General features: G+C 46.8%; 1 long non-coding RNA gene across 1 annotated transcript in view; it reads left to right on the top strand.

Annotated features, from left to right (window-relative positions):
- LOC109311452 overlaps window positions 1-6,425 on the top strand; it is a 30,134-nt gene extending 23,709 nt beyond the window's left edge. The window contains exon 3 of the long non-coding RNA XR_002101504.1: window positions 5,264-6,425. This is a non-coding gene — a long non-coding RNA (uncharacterized LOC109311452). The remainder of the gene's footprint in view (window positions 1-5,263) is intronic.
- Window positions 6,426-11,808: the final 5,383 nt, after the last annotated feature.

Here is an 11,808-nt window from a genome sequence, read left to right as displayed (position 1 = left end):
TAGAAGGCAAACTTGGGCATGGGACTAAGTAGCTGCCTAGACATGTAGCTCCTGAGTCATTTATTGGACCAAGGCTTTATGTTTTGGGATGATCTTTTTGCTCTATTTTTCTACAGAGCCTAACAAGGGACCCTGGTTCAGGACAGGGCCTCTTAGGCACAGCCCCAGTATAGTGAATACTATGGTCCCTAGCCCAGATCGTCGTGATAATTGTTGCACCCAGCTAAATGGGAGCCTGCTAAATGATAGAGCTGGGGGTTGTTTGCATGCAAAGCATATACAAGCCCTGATCCCTGGGCTCACAGACAGCGTGATCCTTCTGAAAATGCTATTATATCTGAACTCACAAAATATAAAATCAAAATAAATGGAACCATATCAATAACCATTAGAAGGATGGTAAGCACAGCGATAGCAATAAATATTAATACCAGGGAAATGCCTAATAAACTAGAGCACTGCAGAGCTATAGGGTAATGTCATGCACAGCTAATGGTTTCCTGTGGGTAAGGGAATTACAAATGAACTAAAACTTACTACAGCATAGAGGCTATAGTGTCATGAGAGCTGGAAGTATTTAATGCCCAGTCCTCAGCTGGTGGAAGTCAGCAGAGCTGTGCTGAGACGTTGCCTGGTGGTTTTGTCCTGAATGCTACAGAGGTGGTGTTGAGAAGTTCAAGATGGGGCAAAGCCTTTAGGAGCACAGACCAGAGCTTTGACCATTATCCTCATCAGGTGCTTCAGGCAGATATCAAACCCTCTTTTAATATGTGTATGTAGCAGCTCTGAGATGGCAGCAACTCTCCTCATCGATGCAACTAAATGTTAGCTTTTGCTTTTCATATGCTCCTACACGGCCTAGCAGAACAGAGTCCAGTCCTGAATGGACCTGCCGAGTGAGTCTGCAATATAGTGAAGTTTGGACAGGGTCCTCCTTGATGCTTTATGGAGTGGGATGTTCACACCAAGAGGTAGATTGGGGCATATAACCATAGGTCTGGTGGAATCACTGTAGAGTTGGTAGGTAGAGGACCTGCTCAACCCTAAGTAGCCCTTTTCCTTGACATATTTGGCCTCTGCATAACCACTATATGTTCAATATGCAGGCAATATGCAGGAGAAAAATTGCACAAAGGCCTTTTTGTCCCAGACCAAGTGTGTAGGCAGATGATTAGATCCATAGTTACAGAAAGGTGATGGATTCCAACCTCATTTCATAACTAGTGAAAAACTGCCACTCCAAATGATCCGATATGAAGTGTTTTGCTGCCGAAGCCAGCTAACCCATGCAGTGTCCAAGCTGTGAAATTATGACATCACAGCTGGAGAGCTGAACTATGCCGATTACCTCATACATCACCAATGCCTACCAGATACATGGCAACGAGTGGCATGGAAGCTATGTTTTACAATAGGTGTATGGCTCATTTTCTGCCTTGTTCTTTTCCCCCCCATCTGAATAAATGCATTTAGTAGCCTGAAGATCCTCTTGCTGAAAAAAGGCATGTTGCTAGACATTTATTTAACATTTTCAATTAAAATACAACCCCCTCCTTATAAGTGGTATCATGAACAAGGAAGGACTCAGTGAATATGAGCACCTTGGAAAATTGTGTCTACAATGCTCATAACCTCCCCTTTACCGATGGCATCTCTCAGATGCCCTGAAACTCCCGTGTTGAGTCTTCCAGCAAGCTTTCTTTAACAATTTCCTATGCAGTAATGTAAAAAAAAAGAAATATATATGTGCTGCAAGCAGAGATGTACGTGGCCAAAGTTTGACAGGACGTCTTAAAAGCCTGGTTGCAAATAAGTGAACCACTTTGATAAATGTATTGGATACAGCTCTTAGTTGTGTGAGAGCTTCACATTCTGGTACTCAGCCAGCAGAAGTTTGAAATTTTCCAAAGTGTTTTGCTTTTGGGGGCAGTGGCCTCATAAGATGAATGAAAAGGTTAAAATGTAAAATGTTAATCTCTCAAGCAGCTGGAAATTGCAGGGGTTTGGAGGTGCCAAATCTAAAACAGCTTCGCTGGGGAGGCATCAATCACTCTGCCTGTCCTATAAAAGTAATTTACAGTGTATTGAGGTGGTGTCAAGGCAATTCATTAGCACGGCGGCATGGATAGAGTGGTTACCGAGCATTGCCCGTGGCTGGAGATTTCCCGTGGAAGTGACTTACAGCAAAATCGGCCAGCCTCGCCTACACCCAATCTCTCTTCCATCCATAAGGGAGAGGCATAAAACTTTATGATAGTCATTAGCTGCTCACAAAGTATGTCGGCACTGCCAGTCTCCAAGCCTGAACCACACAAGACTGAATGCAAAACTGCTAAGAGTACACTTGGAAGAGAGGTCCCAAGAAGACACGTGTCCTGCAGTAAAGAAGGTGAGTAAAAACGGGAGAAGATACCTGGGATACAGATGCCTGCCTGGCATGAAAAAAAAAATCTAATTCTGAATGATTAAAGTTTGGCAGAGTTTTTAAACTATTAAAAATATGGTTTTATTAAAAAAATAAATGCTAAGAACTTGTTTCCAACTACTCAGATGGTCTAATAAAAGATATCACATCTACTCAAACAACCTGGCCTGCCTGTGCCTCAGACCAGGGATGGGCAAAATATGGTTCGTGGGCCAGATGCAGCCCACCAGGCCATTCTACCCGGCCTGCGGGGCCCTTAAAAAATTTAGAAAATTAATATTTAAATATAAAATTCATGCAGCCCTCGATAGCTTGTCAAAACTCAGTAAGCGGCCCTCCACGTGAAATAATTGCCCGCCCCTGCCTTAGACCAACACAGCTACAACCAAAAACCCCGATCCTGCAGTGAAAGTGGTGCGGGCACTGAAGGATTCCTGTATGGCAGAAGTTTGAAATTTTCCAAAGCATTTGGAGGCAATTCCTAGGGCTGAAAACTCATTTTTACCACGCCAAACCAGAGGGAGGGAATGAAGATGTGGGTTTGCACTTGGACCCGGCACGGGGCCAGAACTGGAGGTGACTCTGATTTTGTTTTAAGCAGGACATCCCACTGGGTGTGACATGAACCCCTGCTTTCTTTGCTCCCTCTGGCGAAAGACTCAGCCCCAGGATTTCAATGCTCCGTTCTCTTCCAGTAGCAGGTATCCACTTCCTGCCTGATTTGCAGCGTTTCGTGCTGCCTGTCGCTGAGCGACTGGGGCTCCTGCAGAAGGAGGGTCGCCAGCTCCAGGGAGCTTCATCCGTTCGTCTTGGTGCCGGGTCTGACGGGAGGGCTAGCATTGGCGCGGGGCCGCTCAGAGGCAGTTCACACAGGCAAGGGGGATAATCCTGTTGGTTGTGATTCTTCCCTTTCCAGCCCTGCTGACGACATTATGCACCTGCCACCCGGTTTATTAACCTCTCCTAATTTCAAAGCCTTAGACTCTTCCGTTAAAAGAGCTGAAAGAAGTCAGCCATGATTTTATTTTTGCTTCTTCTCTTTTCCTGCTGTAACAGGTTAAGATCAAAAGGACTTTTTTCCCCTCTTCACCTTGCGTAATAATCTTTATGGGGTTACCTCATCTGCTCATTAGCCTCAGGCTTATCTCTTAATATTTGGGGGTTAGACTCGATGACCTAGTGAGGTCCCTTCCAACCCTAACATCTAACACCTATGAATGTGTCGACTCAACTTAAAGCCATCATCTACCTTTTGATTGCTATTAAGGAGGAGGATGTCCTTTAGTTTATGCACCAGCCAATGCTTTATATCACAATTAGATTCTTTACTCTTTTTTTCTGGGTAGAAATGTTCAGCTGAAAACTCTTTGAGACCATAAATACAGATTCAGTGCTATGCAGCATTTCACAGATTTGTCTTGGCTTCACTCCATCATGTGTGTCCAGAAAAGCCAGCATATTTCCTTTTTCCATTTTCAAAATGAAACATTTGAATATTTTAACTTCAAATAATTTTTTTAGAGATTGCCATCCTAATTTAAAAGACATAAAAGCAGTCAAATCCGAAATGAAGCAAAAGGTTTTGTGCATCCAGAAGCAATTTTAATTCAACTTTTTGATTCCTTCAGTATTTCAAAACTATTGTTTCAGGTCAGTCTGAAGGAATTGGGTATTTTGTAAGTACTGGTGAACTGAAAATCAGTTGCTACTACAGCTGTACTTGCCCAACAGTCTGTTCCCCAAATGTGGTAACACCTTCTCATTTAACCTTCATAGATATGATTTGGTTTTGTGAGCAAAATTAAAGCATAGATTTGATCCCACTCATTCTTGGATGATGTATTAAACCACTTTGATTTGTTCGTAGGACTGTGTGGTTGTTCACAGGGTACCGTTGTAAAGCAATAAATAATAGTAATAATGTTGGTAATTGCCTCCAAGATTCTTCGCCTGCTAACTAGGGACACTCCACTAGTTATCCTTTGGTAGAAAAAAATATTAGATTAATTGCTCCATCTCTAGCCAAGGCCTGGAGCAATGATTGATTAAAAAGCAAGCAAGTCTAATTAATACACATTTCTTTGAACTCCCCAGTGACAGGAGGAAACACTGTTTTCTAGCTTTTTAAGAAAGGGAGAGAGAAAGAGAGAAAGCAAGCAAGCAAGCTTCAGAATCGATGGCTCAGAGTGAAAAGGATGCGACTGAATTATTGCCAGTTAATGTCAGATAGCGTTCACAGACATGTCTGCCTGATTGTCTGATTCCTGCAGTTTCTGGACTGAGTCCTAGCTCGGTGGTGCAAAGGTTGCCCAGCCCCTCGAAGTGCCAGTGCAAGCAGACATCCCTCTATCTTGATGAATTATCTTTACGGTGCCCAGGGTCTAGCTGTAACCTCCCATATCAGCATCCATCTGCCAAAGCTGCTTAGCATGGGCTGTGCAGTCTTATCTCTCCCCTCTCTGCGATTTGTGTCTCTTGCAATGATGTAAACGTCTTTTGCTGATTGTCAGTTTGCATTTCAGCACGTTTTCTCCCTGGCACATGCGGAGGCAGCCAAGGCAGGGGAAAGAGTCCTGAAGAGCACCCTTACCTTTGCCCTATTCCCATGTTTTTGTGGGGGATTAAGACCACGCTTTAGGAATCTCTTTTCGTTCAAAGTTTTATCCTTCTCACCCCAAAACCAGTCCCTCTCCCTGTGTCCCTGAGTACGGATCAGCTGCAAGGTCCATGGAAGGATCCTAACCAGCACCGGGCATGGGCTGCCCTGGTTCCTGGCTGGATAAGCGACGGACTCTGTTTCCAAAGGAGTTTGTGTCTTTTCCTCTGTCTGGATTACAGTAGCGCCCACAGGTCCCACGCAAGATCAGAGCACATCATAGGACACGCATCATAGGAAGCAGCCCGTGCCTTGAGGTGCTCCCCATCCAAGCAAGCAAGGCACAGAAAGGAAGACAGGAGGAGTGACTTGCCTACCATCACCTGGCTGAGCAGCGCCGGAGCCAAGGATCAGACACAAGTCTCTTCAGCCCCCACCCAGTGCCGTGTGCATCACAGCATGCTGCCTTTCCCACCGACGTCCGTGGCAAAGCTGCTCTCGATGTCTCATCATTTGAACTATGCACCATGGGCTTAATGGGAAATATTTAGTTGCATTGGCAGTGGGCAGGATCCGGGGCTGTTTCATGGGAATACACGGTAGTACCCTGGAAGCTGATTCAGGGCACTTTGTTTCAGGCTCCTTCTGCAAGTTCTCGTCTAGGAGTATGAATGCTGGAGAGAAGATGTTTTTCAGCCTGGTTATTTTTCTCTCTCTGTGGCAGAGCGGCCGAGCGACAAGCCAGAGGCTTCAAAGCTCGAAGGGAGAAGTTTATCTCATCTGTCCAAGCTGCTTTGAAAATCACAAGCCTTTAGGGATGCCCGTGGTCTCCCCGATCCTGATAGAAATCAGGCTCCTCATTTATTTTTGCTTCTACAGGATGTTTATAAAATCCTTGTGCAACTTAAAACTTTAATAACTTTTGGGTGTACACATGATAGAAGCAACTGAAAGCATAAACTGAAAGCATAAATCATTAAGTGTTTGAGCATAGTGTAAGCTCTGCGTAGGGTAAGGATCACCAATGCAATTCATGGACTCACTCAGCAGCACCCGGAAAATGTTTTCTATGAGTTGGAAAATCAGCTCGAACGATGTATCACGAAAGACGGTGGGTATGCAGAAGTCTAGACATTTGAGCTGTGTTGTGTTAAAACTTCACAAATTATGCTTTGGATCACCATTTACAGTTTGCTTCTATCATGAGTGTATCCAAAGTTATTAAAGTTGCACAAGGACTTTCTAAACACCCTGTATATTTTGTAGTTGCAGGACTTTATAAACACCCTGCATATTTTGCAGTTGCACAAGGACTTTATAAACACCCTGTATATTGGAGAGAAAACCAGAGAGGGAAGATTTCAGAATGGACAGGAAAGATAGGGGCTTGCAAAAGTTAGTGCAGTGGCATATAATCTAAGATCTGCGATTTCCCTTCTCCTGTAATAAGTCAAGGCTCCCTGTGTTGTGCTACTTTAGGGAGTGGAGGTTTTTAAATACACAGATCTGTCCAGACTGGGGTTTCTAAGGCAGCCAGGCCCTCAAGTCAGCTGTCTCTCTGAGCTCTTCTGGCCGTGAGAATGGGGTAGGCTGTCAGCTTCGGGGTCCCTGGCGTTGGGGCATCCCACATGGTTGATTCAGAGATGAGGACTCGGGAAGCCCTGGCTCTCCAGCGCGGGAGGAGCGCTTTGGGCAGGGGACCAGGCTGGAAGCCAGGCGAGCTCCACTCGCTGCTTTGCAGACCCGCTCTCCCCCTCCCCTGAAATGCGTGCGCCTCCCGACGAGGTGAGCGTCGTGCCTTCCCTGCTTCACCCTGCGCTTGCGTGGGCAGGCAGCCACCAGCCGGCTGCCACGAGATCTGTCCAAGCTGTATCAACACGTATCAAAATCCACACTTTGCAACCATCCGGTTGCCAAAAGCAGACGGGGAAAAATGTCTCGCTGGAAAATTCCTGACCCCCCGTTTCAGAGAGAGCCTCCAAGCGACGCGCGGACGCTGGAAGATGCGACGAGCCTTATCGCTCCCTCCTGCAGCAGGCCGTGACCTGCCCAACCGTGACAAAGTCCCCACGGGGTAGGACGGCCAAGTTCTCTGCTTCTTTCTCTAGGGTTGTCCAGCTGGCCCGGGCAGAGGTCTGGAGGAGATGCCTCTGGCCAGCGAGCCCCAGGACGACACCGTATTCATCCTAACATTTCCCCCCACCTCTGCATGGGAAGCCCTTCCTTTCCAAAAGCAGCAATAAAGAAGCAAAGCAGTGTCACAAGGTGGCTTCATCCTTGGAGGACATTGGTGGTATATTCCTACCTGTTGGGATGGGTGTGAAGCCAGGGCTTAAGCTGGCAGCCTGTGAAAAACCCTGGCTTGGTTGGGAAAGATGCCTTCAGGGAGCGGGGAAGCATTTGCTAGAGAGAGGACATGGAAAGGGGCCAGGCATCAGGCCCTATTATTGAGCCCTATAATTTATGCTGGATGGCTCTGGTTCGGAGAAGTAAACCCATGCCTGAATAAGGGGCGGGAGACCCAGCGGCTGCAAGGGGCTTTGGTCTGATTACCTTGGCAGGCCCGTCAGCCTGCAGGCAGTGATGCACCCAGCACAGGATTACTCTCTCTCTAATGCAGTAAAAGACATTCAGTCCAGGAGAGATGTCCAAGGAGGACTAACCGCCCTCGGTCCCTTGGCTGCAAATCTCCCCTTGAACCCTGTCTTGGGGAGGAGTGATTCATAGCTGCAGGAGAGGGCGGGGGGTGGAGACGTGCCTCTAAATCACTTTTACAGCCAGCCGCAGCCTTGGCCAGTCCTCAGCAGAGCTGGCAGTCCAGATAACTGAGTTGCAGGAGCGGCACCGGGAACTGTGAAGGGCTTTCCTCTTCTTGAGGATTAGCTGCTCTGGATGGGCAGAGCACACTTCACTTGCCCGTGACCAGCCTAACCAGGAGGAGCGTCTCACTGCCACGTAACAGAAAAGAAGCTGTAAGACGACAGGGAACATGTGCACTTCCCAAGACGATTTCTCAGTAAGAGTTTTCTGCTCTTTCTTCCCTGGCAACAGCCCGCAGGACTGAGCGGAGATGTCCTGAGAGCTCATCAGAAAGCATTAGGAGGACCTCGTTGCCTGCTCTCCTCCTCCGAAAGCGAAGCGCCTACCTCTGTCCTAAGGTTTGGTCCGCGCTGCCCTTGACCTTTCTGGCTGAGCGGTGGAACGTGCCGCATCTGACTTCAGTCAAAAAACAGCGCGTCGCTCTTCGGACAAGAGAAGGGACGTCATGAATCCTACAGCACCTGCAGTCAGACCCGCACAAAGATTGGGTGATGCTTTTCCCTCAAAAGCGCCAAGTCCTAAGGCCTTACATCGCAGACCTCACGGGCTCATGCATGATGCCAGCATGGTTCAAATGCAGAAGACTCGCATAATTCAGTTCACCCCCTGTGAATAAATTGAATGTGGCTTCTCGTTTCGGGCACTAAGTGAACCAAACCTGCAATCCTCCTTTTTCCAGGCCTGCTGAAGAAAGCCCAGCCTGCTCTTGCTCAAGAAACCGAGCAGAGGTGAAGGTGAACTGTGTCTCCGCACCAATACACAGGGAAATGATTTATTGGGATATCAGAAAACAAAAAGCCTTAAAGGATCTAAACGCTGGTAACCCGACGATCCAGCATAAATAATTAATCACTAGCCATCCTTATCTTTACTTAGAGTGGCATAAACTAATAGAGCTGAATAAAAATCCCAATTGTGACTTAAATAAGAACAATTTTTTGCCCTTGAAAAGGAATTTTTTGTTGTGGTGGTGGATTTGTCTTTCATGTTGTAAAGCCAGATTTTGAGCAAGGTACATCCTAAGGGAAAGAGCTGTCAGTAATGCTCGCTGTCAAGCAGGATAGTAAAGTCATTACTTATGATAATACACGGCTCGCAACGAGAAAGAGGAATTGCAGCAGGTGACACAAAGCAGTTCCTACGAACTGCAGCTTTATTTGTGCTAAGCCCTGACCGAACAGCAAAAAATGTAAATTGATATTAAAGAAAAATAATCTCCGGAAGGTAATTTCAAGCCGGCCTTTTTTGTCTGCCTCGGATACTAATTAGCTCGTTCCTTCATCTTTAGCAGCTATCCAAATGGATATAGAAAGGCATATAGGGTACGATTCCAAGTCAATGAAAAGACTCCAACAACTTTAATAGGCTTTGGATGAGAGTCAATTTTGCTGTTTTGTGCGACTGCTGTGATCTCTCCTGTCTCTGGTTAGTGCCTGAGGCACAGCTGGTATATACGTCGCTGGACCACTCATTGCGCTCTCCACCTCCTATGTCCATGTTTTATACCCGGGGGGGATGTGTGAGACCTGGATTATATCAAGCTCGGATTTTCTTGGTAACATTTCTAGTTTCATTTACTTCTTGTAGAGGAATGATTGGCTTCTCTTCTCTCCTTCATCTGGGAAGGATGGCATCAGCTGGCAGTATTTACGGGTATCGTGCTGAGTATATTTGGAGACGGGGAGGATACGACTGAAAAATAAAAAGCCTCAGGGAATTAGGTTGGCAAGTTGTACTGCAAATCAATAGCACTTTATGCTCCTAATTCCACCTCCCCCTCTGTCAATAAAATACATCAAAAAAAATAAAGGTGGTGACACAGTTTCAGTCTGAAATCAGGTAGCACTGCAGGGGCTGTTTGCGGCCTTACTTTGAGCAGTATTATCTGGGCAAATCACTTCAAGTGATTGTTATTTATGAAGTAGGCAGAAATATTTACAACAGCCATAAGCAAAACCTCTCCTTTCCTATGACACATCTGGGCTACGGTGCGGTTTCTGAACAAAGACGGACGGAGGTTGTTGTATAATGTAACAGTTCGGCAGCAAGGGACAAGCCTCGGGAAGAAAGAACATAAAAAGGGCTCAAATAATTTAACGATTATTGGAGGTAAGCGGGAGAGAACGAGCATTTTTTGAGACGTGCTGCACTGGCTCTTTTTCCAAGAGGAGGCATCTCTCACTGCTGCTTTTCTGAGTCTGAGCTTTTTTTTTAATGAGTTTGGTTTTTTTAATGAGCTTTTTTTTTTTTAGACAGAGCTGCGCGTGCCCTGGTGCACAGGGCTCAGGGATGTTCGCATCAGAAGCGCGCAGTTGCTGTCTCAAGAAGCAAATCTTGCTGGAGAACAAGCCCTTTGGTTACAGCAGCCATGCCCCTTGCGTGTCCCCAGGCCCCGGAGGGAGATGGAGTCAAGGAGAAAATGCCTCGTTATGAATTAGAAATCTTCCTGTTGTGTTTTAGGTGGAAGTGTTTAAAGCAGGCCCATCGCTACCGGGAGCACTAGTCCTAACCCTAACCCTAACCCTCTGCAGCCACCTGCGGACCCACTGGTAGGAAACATCTCTATTTTCCCCTGGCTCTTTGCATGCAGTGGAGATAATCCCTTGCAAAGGACTGCTCAGAAGACCGGCTGGGGGACGATCAAGGACATGCAATGGCTTTTCAAAGGTGCACTAAGTATGTCTCAGTGAGAGCTGGAAATCAAAAGCTGGGTAGTTTCCTAGAGCACGTCCGGCCTGAAGAGGAAGATGGGAGTGCTGCCTGTGCTTCCCCATCACCACAGTCTCTGAGCACTGTTAAATTTAGCGCTGGGCAAATTACAGTCAGCAGTTGTCTCACGAATGCATCCTTTCCTGCCTCCCTTCCTGTTTCACAGGCAGGTCCTGATTTGTGTGGGCTCAAGAAGTTTATGGGAAGAAATTCCAGCCTGTTTGCAGCGTGATCGATCGGTCGCTTGAACCCCAGGGTGCGGGCTGTGGCGCGGGATTGCACGGCTGAAACTCAAACCAGAAAACCGGCAAAAAGTGAAGAATGAGCCGATAAGCGTGCCTGCATCAGAGCACTTTGGGGATGCTCCGGGTGTCTTCTCAGCACGATTGAAACTGAGAATTAGACTTGCTGGCTGTTTAGTCAAGGAGGCTACATTGCCTCATTTGCTAGAGTTGGTGGCCACAGCTGTGGCTAACACAGGACTAAACTGGAGACCTCCACAGCTCAAAACATTAACCCGAAAGCAGGACCTCAAGCAGCAAACTCTGCAGGTGAGACTGCAAAACAACCCTTTTCCTCCATGGGGCATGCACACCACAAACTGGCCACAGCATCGCAGCAGCCAGCGCGTACCCAGCCAAACAGGTACACCCCTGTGTATCTCTGACCGCACGGGGACTTAGCCAAAGCAAACCCAAGTCCTAAATGAAGGCCATCCATTTTGCTCGGCCCAGCATTTGGAGAGACCAGCCCCTTTAGTCTCAGTGGTGTATGCGAGATGGATTGTACTTGGTGGGGAAAGTAATTAAAACCACTCCTCCTAGGGCAGAGGCTGGCATGATGTTGAAAGATAAGGTTATCTGTGATGTCTGAAAGAGGAGAGGGCTGAATGCTTCAGGCCATAACTCAGTCTTGCTTTGGTAGTGGTTAAACTATCAGGAAAATAAATGTGCTGTTTCAGGCTGAATTCTGGTCCCACTGAAATCAGTGCAGGGTTTTCCACTGGTTTAATAGGTTTGGGATCTGGGCTTTTGTTCATCTCCTCACTTAGACTGAATCACGTGCTTATGCCCTGTTGCAGCTGACGAGATTGATAGAGATGCTTGACTTCAAGCACATGCTGAAGTGCTCTGGTGATGAAGAGCATCGGTCTCAATACCCAGGACTACACCTCCGTCTTTCAGTTTTCATTTGGATGCTATCATGTGCGTTTAAAAGCAATCAAGCCCTTCCCGGGTCATATGGAAGACGGTATAAC

Source organism: Crocodylus porosus, unplaced genomic scaffold (assembly GCF_001723895.1).
Source record: "Crocodylus porosus isolate Cpor-Errol unplaced genomic scaffold, CroPor_comp1, whole genome shotgun sequence".
Taxonomy (NCBI): Eukaryota; Metazoa; Chordata; order Crocodylia; family Crocodylidae; genus Crocodylus; species Crocodylus porosus.
Note: the sequence above shows the minus strand (reverse complement) of the source record. Positions and strands in the feature narration are given on the sequence as shown.